The 13608-nt window shown below is 41.2% G+C and overlaps 1 non-coding gene across 1 annotated transcript; it reads left to right on the top strand.

The window, feature by feature from the left end:
- The first annotated feature begins 5491 nt into the window (after positions 1 to 5491).
- On the top strand, positions 5492 to 5682 carry LOC142441837 (U2 spliceosomal RNA). The gene has a single exon (XR_012783155.1). It is a non-coding gene; the product is annotated as a U2 spliceosomal RNA (small nuclear RNA).
- The last annotated feature ends 7926 nt before the right edge of the window (positions 5683 to 13608 follow it).

Below are 13608 nucleotides of genomic sequence, written 5' to 3'. Positions count from 1 at the left end.
GTCTGTAATTTTATTTTGTTATTTTCTAAAGAATCCAAGTCGGTTTCAGTTTTACATTTCTTCCTTTTATAGACACCCAAACCAATGTTAGATCTGGTGGGTAAGGAACTGGGAGGGCTTTTAGGGCTGTGACTTCAGATTTTAAGGTTCCATCTCTCTTAAAAAAAAAAACTTTATTTATTTTATGATATTTATATATATAGTTTATAGAATATTATTCTTATGAAGAAAAGCATATTCTATGTATTTGCACAGCCTATCTCAATAAACCAAATAAGGAATAGTGTCCCATTAAACCCTCTATCTATTTTGCTCTTTTAAATTCTCACCCCCTCTTTTCCCATCACCCTCCCTCCAGACTTCCCTGCCTTTCTCTCTCCCTCCCTCCTTTCTCCTCCACCCACCTTGCAATGGTCTTTCAAGTCTTTTCCGTTCCTGCAAAGGCCATTTTTCTTTTCTTTGTCTTCCTTTATAATAATATTGTCATAAAATACTTATCTTCATGAGACTGACTACCTTTGCTGAGCAAAATGTTCTCTAATTTTGTCCATGTCTTAAGATGTTTGGCAGACTCATAATTATTTTTTAAGGATATGTAATATTCTATTGTATGAATATATCAGAATTTGTTTATCCATTCATTTATAGTTGGGTGTTTGATTGTTCCCATCTTGCTACTATTACAGCAATTGCTGCTCTATACATCAGTGTGCATATTTCTGTTCATGCAATAGACATTGGTGTGCATATTTCTGTTCGTGTTTTGCTCTTTATTTGTTTAGGGTAGGAACCAAGTAGCGAGACTGAAGAAGCATAAGGTGTTTGGATCTGCCATCCTGAGTTTCATCGTGGTTGCACAAGTCCACGTTCCCACAGTAAAGTATGAGTGTGGCAATCTCTCCGACTCTCTTCCAGAATTTAGTATTTCCTCTTACGAAATTGATGACTGTCCATGTGAGATGGTATTTCATTGTTTTAATTTGTATGTCTCTTATGGCTAATACATTTGAACATTTCTTCATATGATTGTTGGCCGCCTGGATGTCATCTTTAGTAACTTGGCTATTCATTTCTTGTGCCTATTTTTTTTTTTTACAGTGAGAGAGTAAGTGAGAGAGTGAATTAGTGAGTGAGTGAATTAGTGAGAGTGAGTGAGTGAATTAGTGAGAGAGTGAGTGAGTGATTGAATTAGTGAGAGTGAGTGAGTGAATTAGTGAGAGAGTGAGTGAGTGAATTAGTGAGAGTGAGTGAGTGAATTAGTGAGAGTGAGAGTGAGTGAGTGAGTGAGTGAGAGAGTGAGTCCTTGTGCCTATTTTTTTAGTGGGTTATTTCCATTTTTCTTATTAAGGTGTAGTTTTCTACAGATTTTTGAAATTAGGCCTTTATCTGATATAGCATTGCTAAATATTTTCTTCTCAGTCAGTGGGTTTTCTTTTTATTCTTTTGAGGTGCATAAATGTCATCTTTTTAAAAGGTCCCAGTCCTCTATTTACGCTTGGTAGTGTATTTCTGCCTTATACTAAGGCCTTTAACTTTGTCTCTGTTTTCTCACTGATGGTCTTTATAGCTCTAGGGTTTTTCTTTAGGCCTTCAGTCCATCTTGAGTTCGTTTTTGTACATGGTGTGAGGTATGAGTCTTGTATCATTTTTTCTCAGGTGCAGATCCAATTTTTTTCCAGCACCATGTATTTAAAAGGCTATTTACTCCATATTTAATATGTTTTAGTCCTTTACCAAACATTAGGTGTCTGTAGGTACTTGGTTGTGTTTCTGGGCTCTCAATTCTAATCCATTGGTGTCATTGTACCAGTACAAACTATTTTGACTACCATGGCTATATAATAGGTTTTAGAACCTGGAAGTGAAAGACCTCCTATGTTTTTTAATCATGCTTTGTTTATTCTGGATTTCTTTCTTTTCCATAAAAAGCTGATTATATTTTCCATTTATTTGAAGAATTGGGGTGGGGTTTGGATCAGAATAGCTTTGAATTTTAAAAGTGGTTTGTTGTTGTTGATGTTGATATTTTCACCATATTTACTCTTCTTATCAAGGATCATAAAACATCCTTCCATTTGTGTAAGTGTCTTTTAGAAGTCTTACCGTTTTCTTTGTATAAGTCTTTCGTTTCCCTGGTAAGAGTTATTCCTAGATATTTTATCTTTTGGGTAGTTATTGTAAATGGTATTGTTTCTTTAATTTCCTTTTTGCTGTCATCTACTGTAATGTATATGAAACTAACTGATTTCTGTATGTTGATCTGAAAACCTGCCTATGTTGCCAGAATTTTCAATTAGTTCCAGTGATTTTTAAATAGAATTTTTGGTTTTTTTAACATATAGGATTATATCATCTGCAAATATAAAGAGTTCTCTTTCTTTTGTGCAAATGTGGATACCTTTCATATCATTTTGCTATCTTACAGTTCTAACTAAGACTTCCTGGACTATATTAAATAATAGTAGTAATAAAGGGCAACCTGCCTGGTTACTCTTTGAAAGAAGAATGTTTTTAATTTCTCCCCATTAAGTAAGATTCTACCTGATGGCTTTCCATATATAACTTTTATTATTTTCCTTCTATTCCTATATTATTGTTTTTTATCAGGAATGGATATTGAATTTTACCAGGTGCCCTTTCTTCATTTATTGATATAATCATATGGTTCTTATATTTTATTTTGTTTATGTGGTCAATTACATGGATTGTTTTTTCTAATATTAAGCCATCCTTGCATAGCTTGAATGAATCCCACTTGATCATGCTGTATTACTATTATTCTTTTTGATGCATTGTTGAAGTCTGATGGGTAGGATTGTGTTGACAATTTTGGTGTCTATATTTATCAGAGATATCGGTCTATAATTTTCAAATCTGGGGATGTCTTTAGGGTTACACTTGCTTCATTAAATGAGTTGGGTAGTTTATTGACTGTATATTGTGAAATCATTCATGTAGGATTGGTGTTAACTCTTCTCCAAATCCTTGGTAGAATTTCCTGGTAAAACCATCTGGTCTGAGGGAGAGGGGAGCGGGGAGGGAGGGGAAAAAAAAAAGAGGACCTGATGCAAAGGGCTTAAATGGAGAGCAAATGCTTTGAGAATGATTGGGGCAGGGAACGTATGGATGTGCTTTATACAATTGATGTATGTATATGTATGGATTGTGATAAGAGTTGTATGAGTCCCTAATAAAATGTAAAAAAAGAAAAGAGGAGAGAAAAAAAGAAAATGATTAGGGCAAAGAATGTACAGATGTGCTTTATACAATTGATGTATGTATATGTATGGGCTGTAATAAGAGTTGTATGAGCCCCTAATAAAATGTTTTAACAAAAAACAAACCATCTGGTCCTGGAGTTTTTAATGTGTTTTTTTTAATGATCATATATATTTCTTCTTGTGTTATAGGCTTGTTGAGATTTTTATACTGTGTTAATTTAGGTAGATAATGCATTTCTAGAAATTTATCCATTTCTTTAAGATTTTCAAATTTGTTGGAATGCAACTTTCCTAATACTGTGTGAATATGGTTTTTTTTAAATCTCAGTTGATTCTATTATAATGTCACTCATTTAGTTTCTTATTCATAATATTTTTGGTCCTTCTTTTCCTTTTTAAGGTTTGCCAGTGGTTTACAAATTGTATTCATCTTTTCAAAGAACCAACTTTTGTCTTGTTGATATTTTTTCTATTTAAAAAAACTTATGATTCTGCTTCTGCTAAAATTTTTATCGTGTCCTCTCTTCTAGTGTTGGAGGATCTGTTTTGCTGATCATTTCCAATTGTTGTAGATGATGTGTTAAGGTGTTTACTTCAATTCTTTCTTCTTTTTCTATGTGTGCACTTCCTGTTGTAAACAGGCTTCTGAATACTGCGTTTGCTGTGTCCCAAAGATTTTGGCATGTTGCATTTTCATTCTTAACTGTTTCAAGGACGTGTGTGTGTGTGTGTGTGTGTGTGTGTGTGTATGTTCTTTACTTCTCCTACTAACCAATACATTTTATTGGGGGCTCGTACAACTCTTATCACAATTCACACATACATCGATTGTGTCAAGCACATTTGTACATTTGTTGCCATCATCATTCTCAAAACATTTGCTTTCGACATGAACCCTTGGTATCAACTCATTTTTACCCCTCCCTCCCTCCCTGCCATCCCCTCTGTCATGAACCCTTGATAATTTATAAATTATTATTATTTTGTCGAACTAATGCTTTTTAGGTTAAGTAATGTTCAATTTCCATGTATTTGACTTTGGGAGGTTGATTATCCTGTGCTTGATTTCTAATCTTACAACATTGCGATTTGGGAAAAAATGGTTTGTTTTTTAATTTATTAATGCTTCTTTTATTTATTCTATTTAAGATATGCTGAGCATAAAAACAGAATAAGATATCCTGAGCATGCTCTTCCTTTTTGGTTTTCTGACTCCAGGTCTTCACATATTTCATTATAATACAACTCTGTCTTTTCTGTTCATCTCGACTTCATCATTTCTTCCATTTACCTTAGCTACTCTAGGATTAAGAGCACGTTTCAGAGTCTCTTCTAACACCCACTCTGATCTTTTTTCCTTTCCTCTTTTTAATGACTCTTTGCTTGTTTCCTATAGGTTATCCAACAGCGCATCAGGCTTTCTGACTACTTAGTGTTCAATGCATCAAATATGTTCTTGAGATGTTCTCAAAATTTAGGTGAGACTTCAGGTCATTTTTTGGCTCTTGGAGAGTTGTTTGAATTTTCTTCAGCTTTAACTTGAAATTACATATGAGCAAGTGATGGTCCTTTCCACACGTGGCCCCTGACCTGGTTTTGCCTGTAAACATTGACCTCTTCCTACAGGTGTAGTCGATTTGATTTCTGTGAATTCAATCTGGAGAAGTCCATGGGTGCTGAAGACCAGCTCCGGAGTGTTCCTAACAGAAAGCTGAAGTCAGGTGGGTGGTCTTGAGAAAAAAGGAGAATATAGGAAACAGAGGGGTTCAGGAGGACCAAAGAAACATTCTCAAGCGTGAATGTATGCAATGGCCCTTTATTAAAAGCTGAGTTTCTTTTTATACCCCATTTCTTTGGCTTCTAACATCCTTCTGGGATAACAGCCAAGTCCATAAACAAAGACACGTGGATTTTGCAGACACTTTCTTGTAAGTCAAGGTTAAGCAAAATAGTCTGTTCTATCATATCTTAACGAAGACACACTTTGTAAGTCAAGGTTAAGCAAAATAGTTTGTTCTATCATATCTTAACAGTTCCAAGAAGCCAAGTTATATTTCTAAATACCAAAGTTCATTTAACCCCAAGTGAACTTTTTTAACTAAAAGTGAAGTCCCACTCTTTTTACCCATTAGGCCGGTTAGGATAGGGTTTTCCCTAAGACCATGGGAAAGAAATGGGAAATCACCCTACACATGGGTACAGTTGCCCTTTGTGGTGTTGAAAAGGGTAATTGTGATGAAGAAGTTGTTATTGCAAAAGTCTATCATGCAATCACTTCTTGGCCTTTTGGCTAAGATCAAGTGTAGTATCTGTTCTTACCAGTTTACTATCTGATACATCCTCTATCTGAGGACAATATAGTAAATGGATTTTTGGAGCAGGGATATGGAATAGGAGCTTGCTTCGTCCACTCCATGCATTAACTTGGTATTGCAGTACTTCCAGGAACGGTGCACCCCTTTGGGGGTTATCAAAAAAGAGAGAGAAAAAAGTCTATCATGCAATCTCCAGCTTCATTTATATCACTGAGGCCATATTTTCCAACCCCTGCTCTTTCTCTTTTAAAAGTTTCCAAAATTTGCATCCTGGTCTCCAATACCTTTCAATGCATCTTGATTGCATACTTGATCAATTTCAGACGGAAGAAATTTGTAAAATGCGTGCATTCCTTCCTCACTAGCCGTAGTGGTTAGTGCATGAAATAGCATAATAGTATTGGCTGACCTTGTGGTCTGTGCTTAGACTTCTTTCTTCTGCCCTTCTTAAAGGGCTTTCTTCTAAGGGCCACCCCATGCTTAGGACCTTGAGACACAGGATGCCTCTTTGGAACCGTCCGCTTCGCTTTTCTCCGTGCTGAGGTGCTGCTCCACAGAATCTCAACTCTGGGGCAGGACAGGAAGGTGGTGCCAGGACCCGTCAGTGCCCTGAATTCCAGCTTCAAATATGGCCTCAAAATAGCCATCAAAGAACAAAAAAATCACATCAGTGGGTGCCCCCTCTCTGATATGATCACTGAAGACAAAGCAGGTGCATAAGCAAATGTGGTGAGGAAAGCTGATGGTGCCCGGCTATCAAAAGATATAGCATCTGGGGTCTTAAAGGCTTGCAGTTAAACAAGCAGACATCTAGTTCAGAAGCAACAAAGCCCACATGGAAGAAGCACAACAGCCTGTGTGACCACGAGGTGTCGAAGGGATCAAGTATCAGGCATCAAAGAACAAAAAATCACATCATTGTAAGTAAGGGTGAGTGCAGAGTGGAGACCCAAGGCCCATCTCTAGACAACTGGATACTCCCTTACAGAAGGGTCTTGGGGAGGAGATGAGCCAGTCAGGGTGCAGGGTATCAATAATGAAACATACAACTTTCCTGTAGTTCCTAAATGCTTCCTCCCCCCACTATCATATCCCAATTCTACCTTACAAATCTGGCTAGACCAGAGGATGTACACTGGTACAGATAGGAACTGGAAACACAGGGACTCCAGGGCAGATGATCCCTTCAGGACCAGTAGTGAGAGTGGCGATACTGGAGGGTGGAGTAAAGGGAGGTAGAAAGGGGAAACCGATTACAAGAATCTACACATAACCTCTTCCCTGGGGGATGGACAACAGAAAAGTGGGTGAAGGGAGACGTTGGACACTGTAAGATATGACAAAATAATAATTATTATTTATAAAGTATCAAGGATTCATGAGGGAGGGGGGATGGGGGAAATAAGGATTTGATATCAAGGGCTCAAGTAGAAAGCAAATATTTTAAGAATGATGATGGCAACAAATGTACAAATGTGCTCGACACAATGGATGGATGTATGGATTGTGAGAAGACTTGTATGAGCCCCCAATAAAATGATTTTTTAAAAAGATAGTCATTGGGATAGGTCCGAGAGGTATATTCTATTGTCCCCGCTGTTATTAGACCCTGGACATTATCGTCTCTTCATTTGGTCAAATCCTTGACACAGTTTCACTTTAACTGCTGAATTGTGTCTAATATAGTTGTGATTAACCCTCTGCCCAAAGCATGACCTGATGTTAAGGTTCGGTTTTCTAACCAGAGTGGACTGTCTTGGTGCAGCTATCTTAATGGATGTCTTAAGCACTTGCTGTTCTCTGCTTCGAGATACCTCTAGACTCCGTTTGACGAAGCTTTGCAGTCTGGCGCCCTGCTGCCGTGGTGCACTCTGTGAAGGTTGTATGTAGTTGCTGTCGCATACTTGGTAATGGGTTAGCTGCCTCTTGTCTGGCTCTATTGTCTCGTCAACTTTTGCTTTATATTTGAGTAACGCATCTTCAACATTCAACCCTTCTTGGGGGAAGTTTGGTTATTCAGGCTACCAATCAAATTTGAATAAATGTCCTTAAGAAATGTTTACTGTTTTTATCTAATTGAGGAGCCTCTTTTCTTTGGACATTTGGTTTGGCATCTGAGACCAAAATGCAAGGGAAAAGTTCCATTCAAAGGCAAGAGGCAAACTATGGTCTTTCTGTTGGCATGTATGTCAGTCTGCCTTAAATTAGTTGAAGGACTGAGACATTTCAACCCTCCACCCCTGGAAGCACAGCCTGGGTAGAACGATGCGCAGTTGGAATAACTACCACCGCATCTGTCTAATTGTTTCTTTCTTCATCTAAGGAGCTGGCCTCTGACATCTTAGGGAGGAAGCGGCAGCAGTGAGGCAAACTCTAAGGCACACATTCCTGGCACAGAATGGTTTAAGACGAAGGTGTATTAGGAGATCACCTTGGCCGAATTAAATGAGTGACAAGGTACCTGGAAAGCGTGACAATCACTTTTCCTGTGCTCTGATCATTGGTTTCCCAAAGCACTAGTAGCGTAACTAAATCTGTTGGACTGGAGCAGAAGGGAAGAGTTCTCTAATGTGTGACCTGGCATTCTATAAGAAGATGGGTGGGAAAAACCTGTTAGGTTTCTCTCTCCGGCCTAAATCTCATCCGCGGTCCTTGGCTCCGCGCGAGAAAGATTTCATGCCGAAGCCGGGCTCGTGATCCAAGTGAATTTAATGAAAGTCCAAAGAAGCATCAGGTTTTACGGGCGGCACCCATAGGATTCCTTTGACCATGCGGCCTGGCAGAGACTGCTCCGGGACACGCAAGGATCTCTCCCCTCCCACGAAGACGACTAGACCACCCAAGCGAGGCAAGACAAGACCAAGAGCCCAAGAGCCCAAGAGCCCAAGAGCCCAAGAGCCCAAGAGCCCAAGAGCCCAACAAACAGACCAACAGACCAACAAACAGACCAACCAACAGACCAACAAACAGACCAACCAACAGACCAACCAACAGACCAACCAACAGACCAACCAACAGACCAACCAACAGACCAACCAACAGACCAACAGCCCAAGAGCGCCTCTCCCTTCAGGTCCCTGCCTTTTAAAGGTTCCCAGGGGAGGTGTGGTGAACGACCCCAGGTCGATCCCATTGGCTGAATTGCAATCACCCGGCCCAGGTGGGCTGCTCCAGGTGTAACGCCCATCCAAGCCCACCAGTGGGAAAATCCAGCTTTTGTCTTTTGCTGGCTCTCCTGGGCATGCGTAAATGGACTTCCCATTTCCCTAGGCTAAGCTACCTAACAAACCCAATTAAGCCAATAAAAACTCCCTCTGGCATTTTCACTTAAAGATAGAAGTGGGTAGACTCAGGAATTTTTATCTCTTTCAAAGCCTCATGTCTCTTATGTTTGGTGGTGGTCTCTAAGCCTGGTGCTTGTTAGGTAAACTGAGGCACAAAAGGAGAAGAGACGGACCATACTCGCTGAGGACTGATTAAAAAGCAGGCTTTATTGGAGACAAGCGGACGGGTTCAACAGCCCACAATAAAGTGAAGCTGTGGAAGCTGCGCCCAGGGGAGCGCTTGAGGGGTTTTTATATACCCCTCCATCCCCTCCCTCCCCCCTGCCTTGTTGAAGCTTCTGGAGAGTTAGCCACTTTCCACTGATGTAAGGTGCGGTTTTGCTCAGTGGGGCGTACGTGACTGTTTGCTCGTTGTACCAGGTCAGCCTGTTCTGGTTCTAGGAACAATGAAATGGGCGGTCTGTGCTTTTAGAGAGTGCAGCTGCGTGCAGAACTAGCCCGTTTCTGGGAAACTCAGTCTGGGGGAAGGGTGTCCATGCTTTTACCTGACAGTGTTCAGGTGGAACCCTGTAGGTTTTGTTTGCTTGTTTTGAGCAAGGGCTGTTATCTGCATTTGACTGCCTAGCTTTTTTCATCCATGACGGCACTCTTACCGCAGGAGTCTTGACAAAGCAGAGTGAAAGTATTGTCATCGCTCACTTTTATGTAGAGTCTGAAATAACCTGTAGTCCTGCTTCTGACGCAGCCCCTGATTAACTTGAGTGCTGTCAAGGTCAATTATGAAACCAAAGTCTGGTGTCTCTCTTTATCATGTTGCCCCTGCACCCCACCCCTTGGAGTAGTTGCGTTTAGTGTCATTAAGATAAAGTAAAATTTAAACAAAAGCAATTGTCTTGATTGGCTTTCCTTGAATGCAGATAGCTATGATCACAGATAGCATTGTATTTCAAGATCGATCTTGAAATGTCCTTTACTAGGATGAATGGGATGCTATCCCTCTTAAATATGTCCTTCCCAGTATGGTAGTTACATCATTTCATGTCAGCTTAAAGATTTGCAGAAGTGTATTCAACCTGTCACTCATCAGGTCACAGACTGATGGCGCCTCCTTGTGGATGCGACCTTCTCAAAAGGAGAGCCCTAGGAACCCCTCCACCCCCCTCTCTGCCTTCACCTTCCTGCTGGCTGGCCCTGTTTACTGCCAGGGTCCAGGGTGTGTCCACTGCCATTGGATCCACAGGACTCTGAACCACCGACCTGTGATCTTCCTGCATCTGCATCACGACTCGTGACGGCGTGAGTCTGAGGAGGGACTTATGGACTAGTATCAGACTGTGGTCTCAAGTTGGACTGGGATGTTTTCCTGGTCTATAATTACTTCTTGATACAAAGGTCCTTCTTACACCTATGTAAGTGTCGGTGGACTTGTTTCTCTAATCCACCCAGCCAAACAGACCCAGCATAGTAAACCATATGACTGTCTGATTCAAAATGGCCAATACTAGTCCATTTCAGCTCACTAATGATTAGAATATTGATCTTTATGCAATCCATTTCAATTTTGACAACCTCCAATTTTCCTAAATTCCATACATTCCAACGTCCAATTATTAATAGGTGTTTGTAGCCATTGCTTCTCATGTTGAGTAAGTTCAGTAAGGTTCAAGTCCATGAGTCAGAGGTTAAGTCTGTGGTTCAGATGTCTTTTATTGTCTTAGATAGCTGCAGCAGTTAAGAAACCAGGAAGCAGGGAGATTCATCTGTAAACAGGAAAGTCACAGCTGGTGGAGGGAGGACAGGTAAGTCCAAGGTCAGCAGGTCAGGTCAGCAGGCAACAGGCAGGCCATGGGCTCAAGTCTAAAGACCAGAGGTTGAGGAGACAGATGGAGAATCCAGGCCCACAAGTATAACTGCAAACTTGTGACCTGAGAATGACCAGGTGGCACTCTTGGAGAACTGGAAAGAAGAAAAATGTAGTAGCTGGCAACCCAGAGGAACTAGTGTTTCAGAAGGTCTGGGCCCTGAAGAGCGATGAACATCCCTTTTCTACTCTGGGAGCAGGGTAACGGAAGCGGAGCAGGCAGGGATTTCTAGTGCAAAGGAAGAAGTCCATGTCAGGGGATGGGTGTGTCCCCGGAATGAGGAAGCACTTAAGATAGGACAGGGTGTGGGGTTTCTTCTCCATTAGAATTCCTCTTAGGATTCTCCTTACACAGAAACAGAGGAAGTTCTCCACAGGGTCATCTTACAGAGAAGTAGATCCCGTCCCTGAGGAGACTTCTCTTCAATCACACCCCCCCCCCAATCTTCCTCAAACTGCTTAGCTGCGTAAAGTAGACTCCACAATGGAATTGATTACATTATGGTCGATCACATCACAGGGAAGGTCTTATGTTTGGATTCAGCTGAAGCAGGTGAGGGCCCTGCACATGCTTTCCTGCAAAACCCGAAGGTCAGCAGCAGACAGCACCAGAAAAGACAACGGTGAAACCAGATGTTCTAGGTTTGAAGAAAGCTAATTGCCAAAATTGCCATATATTCCTCACCACCCCTTTAAAAACCTTCACCCCCAGCTGCTGGGCACAACTTCCCTAACCTGTTGGCCTAGATCCTGGAACCTCGTCCGGGAGCTCCCCCTAATAAAGCTATTTCTGTTTCTGCTCTCCCTTGTCCTGTCAGTTATGTCTTTCTGTCTCCCTGTACCTCAGTTTCACCTTTACAGTCTAAACAGCCAAAATATTGAGAATCGTGGCCCAGCCAAGTTGACACAAATCTAAGTATCATACTATTTGCATGTTACATCAACATAAGGATGCACGTACCCAGAAAAAAGGCCGGTGTCAATCACAGTTGGTGTTCAGGGAATGTGAATTTGGGATAAGGAAGAAAACAAAATATCACCAGTACTGCCTGGTCTTGGCATGAGGAACTCCATTTTGAATCCAACACCTCCATCTTAGCTCTCAAATTCACCCCTTGCTGCCCTTCCCCTCCCTCAGTGAACACCCTTCTCGGAATAATGACTCTGGTCGGCACGGAATGTGCTCAGAACACCAGGTATCCCAGGCAGCCCGCCTGCTGCACCTGCTACCAATAGGAACCCCCACCCTCTGCCTTCTCTCCGGCATATAAAAATTTCGCCTCGGCACCTGTAGGGTGCGGCTTCAATAGCTCAATCCCCTGAGTTGCCGAACCCGCCTGCAAGCTTCTCAATAAAGCCTGCTTCTAAAACTTTGCCAATTGGATCTTTGGTTCTGTTATACGCCCCAATAAACCTTACAAGTACAATCTAATTCTGGACGTCTTTCTGCAAAAAGAAAAGTGGAAGAAAAAAAAAAAAAGAAAACATATAAGCGGCCAAAATGGTGACCCAGAATGACCTGCTCCTCCCTCCTGTGTCAGAATGAGCTGTGATGAAATCAGTGGATATTTTAAGATACTCTCCTTGCCATCACTGTCATTTGAGACATCTAAGGTCTACGTGCAAAGGTAAGACGTTTGAAAATAGGAAATAATTAATACAGCTCCTTGTTTGTAATTAATATTCAGTTTACTATAACTGTAAATGTTGAAATGTAGTTTTCCTCAAAGTTTTATTTTATTTTACTTTAGGTTTTTAAAATGTGTTTGATCAAGTGACACGAGCTGCAAGTTCAGCAAAGGCCGAAGCAAAACACCGAACACAACAATAAAAAGCCCTTTAGAAATAATGCCCCACCCCCACCACGTCATGACCCCAATTCTACCTTCCAAATCTGGCTAGACCAGAGCATGTACACAGGTATAGATAAGAGCTGGACACACAGAGAATCCAGGACAGATAGATCCCTCAGGACCAATATTGAGAATAGTCATACCAGGAGGGGAAGGGTAAAGTGGGGGAGAAAGGGGAAACCAATCACAATGATCTACCTATAACCCCCCTTCCAGAGAGGTGGACAACAGAAAAGTGGGTGAAGGGAGATATTGGTCAATGTAAGACATGAAAAAATAATAATTTATAAATGATCAAGGGCTCATGAGGGAGGGCAAAAATGAGAAGCTGATACCAAGGGCTCAAGTAGAAAGACAATGTTTTGAAAATGATGATGGTACAAATGTGCTTGACACAATGGATGGATGTATGGATTGTGATAAGAGTTGTAAGAACCCCCAATAAAATTATTTTTAAAAAAGGAAAAGATGATGGAATGTGTCCACAAACATTCGGAAGCTCCTCCACCCCTCCGTGTCTATCTAGTCAGTTACAGGCAGTTGATACACAACAGGAAATAAATACCAGTTCTCTGGCACTATTTTAAAGGGGAAAAGTGTAAGATAAACAACCAAATCAAGATTTGCATTAGAATCAAGGTTAAGGAGAGGAACCGGAGAAGCACTGGTACCAGGAGGTCCGTGATTCTTTGGGCCAGTGCTAAGGAGGGACCAGGTACTGCTCGCTCCCTAAGGCTAGGTCCCGTCCCGCTGAGCTTCACAGAACTCCCGTGGCATCCCAGCCGATGCACCGCAACATTTAAATGCTGTCGATAAAGGGTAAATTGACGACCAAGATTTTAAGATTTAGCAATGAGGTCGTCACTGATAATCTTAAATAATCCACAGGATCCTGCTATGTAAATAGGTAGCATGCATAATTTGCTCCCAATGGGGGTAACACATCAGACAGACTACAATGTCAAGGCTTCGGACCCTCAAGAGTCCATTTGTGAGTTCACCTGCAATGGAGTACTTTCTGCAAGGATAGTCAGGCTAGGAGCAGGGAGTGGGGGTGGCGAGCTAGGTTCAACG

Source organism: Tenrec ecaudatus, chromosome 2 (assembly GCF_050624435.1).
Source record: "Tenrec ecaudatus isolate mTenEca1 chromosome 2, mTenEca1.hap1, whole genome shotgun sequence".
Lineage (NCBI taxonomy): Eukaryota > Metazoa > Chordata > Mammalia > Afrosoricida > Tenrecidae > Tenrec > Tenrec ecaudatus.
This window is presented reverse-complemented; position numbering and strand designations above follow the sequence as displayed.